At 37.0% G+C, this 5,295-nt stretch overlaps 1 long non-coding RNA gene across 1 annotated transcript in view; it reads left to right on the forward strand.

Annotated features, from left to right (window-relative positions):
* The window catches only part of LOC135217134 (uncharacterized), a 196,266-nt gene extending 193,546 nt beyond the window's left edge, over positions 1-2,720 (forward strand). The window contains exon 4 of the long non-coding RNA XR_010315057.1: positions 2,656-2,720. This is a non-coding gene — a long non-coding RNA (uncharacterized LOC135217134). The remainder of the gene's footprint in view (positions 1-2,655) is intronic.
* The last annotated feature ends 2,575 nt before the right edge of the window (positions 2,721-5,295 follow it).

Genomic DNA, 5,295 nt, shown 5'->3' on the forward strand with positions numbered 1-5,295 from the left:
CCACCCTTTTCTAACTATACGTGCAACTGCGAGGTTTTTTCCGTTACACCTATCAGACCTTATTAATAATTTTCCTTTCAGCGTTGAATGACTTCATAGGTCCCAGTGCTTGGCCTTTGGCCTAAATTCTCCATCCTATTCTCATGCTTGCATGCATCGCTGTATAATGTATATTATTCAAAATGCAAACACATAGAGACACATACAATGAACCAAGGATGTTTGAAAGAACTCTTCACCAGCGAGGTGATAGTACCTACGGGTTCGATCTTAATAAGGCCATCAACACCAATAGACACACACACACGTATATATATATATGGATTAAGCTACAAATATCCTTTATTATCCAATTCGCTCTACCTCGGATTAATATATTTTTATCTATGTTAACCGAAGGGGAATTTTTTATTTGGTAAAAATTTCGTCCTCTAGTGGATCCCAACCAGGAGGCAGAGGAGGAATCAGGACTTCAGTGGCGGTTTTGGCCGAGTCGGTAACATCACTGAAGTCCTAATTTCTCCCCCTGTCCGCAGGTTGGAATCCACGAGAGGACGAAATTATGACCGTCTAAAAAATTCCCCTTAGGTTAACATGTATGAAAATATATTAATTCCGAGGTAGAGCGAATTGATATTAGATATTAAAGGACATATGTAGCTTAATGCATGTATAGGAATCACGGTGATGTGATAAAAATTCATATATATATATATATATATATATATATATTATATATATATGTATGTATGTATGTGTGTGTGTGTGTGTGTGTATGTGTCTACCATACGCCTTTTCCTTATTGGAGTTGATGGTCCAGTTAAGATATAACCCGTATCATCCATCCCGCTGGTGAGAGGTCTTTCAAACATCAGGACTACGCATCCTTGGTTAACTGTACGTCTATTTTTAATAGAGAAAAAAAAAATGGCTTCAAATAATGGTCCCTTAATGAAGCATCTGAATAAAAGTGTCGTAAATACGATCGCGATAAAGAACTCTACCACAAAACTCCTTCGTTTGGTCATTACAGTATATCCTGCGTAGTTTGTATGTACGAAGCATCAGCGCCCATACTCCATAGTGAAATGGTATTTCGCTTACTCTGGGAGTAAGCCTACAAACTACTAATATTATGGTGTTGATGTTCTTGTTGGGGGGTTGGAAAGTCTAGAAAGGTCTGAAAAAGGGGTTTTGCGTCGAGTTAAAAATACAGGAATTTTAGGATAGGATATTTATGATTGTTTTATTAGAATGAAAGTATAAAAAAATAAATAAAATTATTTCTAATAAAATATAGCGTATTTTAATTTTCGTTGGTGAAACAGCGGGATATTTGACCGTAGATTCAAGCTCGCACACCGAGTAAGCAGGAGGTCGGGTCCACTCCTTGTTCTTTCACTTTCTCGCAGTGAAGGGCAGAGGAGAGAGAGCATAATATGTCCAAGTGGAAGTGACCTTGCTCAGGGAGGAACCTTTTTTTCAATGTCACTGTTTGAAATTCTTCCCCTGAAGATTCGCCGGACGGAAACCAGTAGGAAGACCTTGGAAATATTCGGTAGAAGGGCATGAAAAATGCTGAGAGCTATAATATGATAATTCGGGCAGAATGTGCGCAAGAAAGACGACGCATTTTAAGTCTAGTCCGTAGATGGGTATAATGGCATAAAAGCGTTGATGATGAAGATGAAGAGTCACAGATTCTACAGATATTTTTCATTGTACTACGTCTGGTGTTTTTGATTATCCATTTTTTCACAATAATCATGGTGGTTTTGTCTTCCTTTTACTTTGAGCTTATGAATGTTTAAATGTATCTTCGAGAGAGAGAGAGAGAGAGAGAGAGAGAGAGACAGAGACAGAGAGACAGAGAGAGAGAGAGATAACCACTAGTAAATGTTAGCTTACAATTCTTTTTTTTTTTTTTTTTTTCGTCTGAGGAGCGAGTACCACATTTTTTCCGCATCGTTGAGTTCATTTGATCACATCCTTATCCTTGGAAACCATTTTCCGATAGATGGCCAGTTTTTTTTATTTGTTTTCAGTTTTTCTTTAATTAGCAATATTCTTCGGATGATTATTGCCTTCGTTTTTGTTTGTAGAGGTTGACGTCATTTCCAATACTTTCATAAACTTTTACTCATTGTGGATTTACCTTTTACAGTAACTCCGATTGTTCTTCAATTTTTCTGTAATTTGACCTTCAGTCATTTGGAATATTTTAAAGGTAGAGTTTCGAAATTAATCATTCATTAGCACTATGATAGTGGACGAAAGTTCTTTTTTAACAACAACGACCTCCTCCCTTGCAAAAGGCAAAAAATATGACACCCCAGTCTAGTCCAACAAAATCCTGTTTGATGTTCTCGGCTTTGTTGTCAATATACCCTTGATTGTATTCCCAAGCTCCTGGGTCACTCCCCTTGTGACCAATAGTTTATTTGACAAAGGTGATTCTATGAATAAAACTATGACATTTCGGCAAAATCAGATAAAAGTTAGTTGGTTTGTTCCAATCAAGTGTGGAAAAATTTAGAAATTTAGTAGCTTCTTCTTCTTCTTCTTCTTCTTCTTCTTATTATTATTATTATTATTATTATTATTATTATTATTATTATTATTATTATTATTATTAGTGTTTCCTGTCCATTGCAGGTTCTTGAAGAAGTGGCCAGTCGACACAAAAGAGAGGAGAGGAGTCTCATTACAAATCTTTGGTGAGTTTTCCAGTTTTTGCTCGGCCTCATTATGATGTCAGCGAACGGGAGGAGTTACTTAACGTATTCCATCTTGAATGGAAAATGAGAGGTTGCTTTCACCACCTAGAATTTCTGTGTTAGCCAACCACCATTTTGTTTGGCTTCGTTATAGGCGATAGTTTATCCAGACCACCGAACTTTAAACAGAAATTGTTTTCAATAGTCGCATCAAAGGTGACAGAGGAGGATAGTGCTATAAGTAATCTTCCAGTTTTTCCTTTAAGTAACCTGGGGGGGCAGAGAGTAGTTCGTGTGTGTGTTTGCGCGTGTATGTTTTATTTATTTATTCTTCTAAGTAAGCCCAGACCTATCCAGTTCGGTAATCCCGGTTTAGCGTTTTGGAGTTTTATTATTATTATTTTTTTTTTTAGTGAGCCTAGACCTACCCGGTTCGGTAATTCAGGCACTTAATTTTTCTTCTTCTTTTCCTCTTTTGTCAGCCACTTGATTGATGGCCATAAAGTAGCATGAAAGGCTGAAAAGTGTTTTACCCATGGGATATGGTACTACTATCAATCATAAGTTTATCGATTATATGATCCTATCTCGCCATAAACTCACACCATCACGCCTTGTGTTGGTAACACTGTCTTTGGACATAAGCGACACAACTAGACCCGCGCACCATAAGCAGTATTACTCGATTTGTCATTCAGTCCCTCAGTCATCAAATGAATTTGAGTATTGACCCATATTTTGAGGTATCTTTGACTCAAAGGCAGTGTTTCCGCAATATTTAGACAGCCCGAAGTCAGCAGAATATCAGGTATTGCTTCAGAGACCTTATAAAAATATTTAGGAATACGATTTTAATAACAACTTTCACGAGTTCTCTTGTTCTTTGATATCTAGAATATTTGTATTCTAGATATTGTAGAGTTTCAACAATCATATATTTTTAAAAAAATTTGCTGTTAATGTCGGTTTTGTTTTATCTCATGATGATGATTGATTTAGGGAAGTCTCACCGTCATCCTTAGTGTCAAGTCTATTTGCGATTGTGCGACGCGTACTATACCATGTCTTCACTATTACACTGTCACGATATTGCATTCGGTACCTGGAAATCTTGGGCTTACTTTACTGAAATCTTCAGGTATAGTACCTTTGACATTCGTCCTCATCTGCAGCACAGCCCTGTCCCTCAGATGGGACTAGTGGGTCCATTTAATGTTTGTATTTCCGTGAGTTACTTTGAGAAAAGCTGCGGTTATACCATACAGGGTTCGTGCGCCATAACCATAAATTATTTGTTTTTATATTGTCATTTAGATTCCATTATTAGTCCACCTTTGTGGTTCAGTATTAGTTCAATATATTTTTTTGTCTTACCCAGTTGGGAGATTTACGCTGGTGCCTAAGCACTGATAATTAAGTATGTTTGTGTGTGTGTATATATATATATATATATATATATATATATATATATATATATATATATATATATATGAGAGAGAGAGAGAGAGAGAGAGAGAGGTTACATCTCAGCAACACCCATTAAGAAGCGTTTGTTGATGCTGGCATTTCTGAACTCAAACACAGATACCGAGGCTGTGGCGATAATCCTGGATTTTGATTATTTTAAACTGGTCACCTGAAGATGCTTCATTTGATGAATATCAAGTGTTAGTATCTTTAAACAGTGCATTTGGAACCGTTAATACTGATAAATGACCGGTTTCTTTAGTCGACCATTTGTAGTTATTGGTGTTGATGAACTTGGTCTCATTATTGATCTTAATGTTATTCTTGATAAACGACCGGTTCCTCCGGATAGGTAAGTTGTAGATATCGTGGTTGATTGGTTGTTTTCATTAAAGATCTGAAGTGTTGCCACTGATTGATGATTGGTTGTTTTAAACAGGCCGTTTGAAGGCATTGCAGATCACCTGTGCGCCCTGAGGCCTTATCTTGATCACCGATTGGTCCACAAGCCTTGTTTGCCTGTTTAGACCTTAAAAGGAGCAGCTGGCGCACGGATTGCTTTTACCACACGTTTTTGTTGCTGTTTCTTTTGCATCGTTTATTTGTTGGTAAACACTTTTAAATGCGTTTTGTTGGCTGTCGATGCCGAGTGTATTTTTCGCTTGCTCGGTGAGTAAACCTACAAAGTACTTTGTTTTAGTGGTTGGGGTGGAGGAGGGAAGCCTAAAAAGGTCTGAAAAATGTGTTTCGCGTTGATTTAAAGATACAGGAATTTTAGGATAGGATATTTATGATTTGTTTATTACAGTGAAAAATGTAATAAAATAATGTGCATGTTAAACAGTACAGAAAAATTATTTCTAATAAAATTTAGCGTTTTGATTTTAATTTTCATTGGTGAAACGTTCTGCTTTTTGTCTGTAGATTTTAGCACGCGACCCAAGTAAGCTCAAGGTCGGAACACGCCTTGTTATTTTTGTAACTACATGCATGTAGTTATTGTATTATAGTTCCACAGGTAAAATGTGGGAATGGGTGATCTGTTAGGAGTAGTGGTGCGGCCTGAGAGGAGGAGACATTCTCTAATGCTGTGGAGCAGCTGCCAAAATGA

The sequence above is a fragment of the Macrobrachium nipponense genome, chromosome 7 (genome assembly GCF_015104395.2).
Source record: "Macrobrachium nipponense isolate FS-2020 chromosome 7, ASM1510439v2, whole genome shotgun sequence".
NCBI classification, from domain to species: Eukaryota; Metazoa; Arthropoda; class Malacostraca; order Decapoda; family Palaemonidae; genus Macrobrachium; species Macrobrachium nipponense.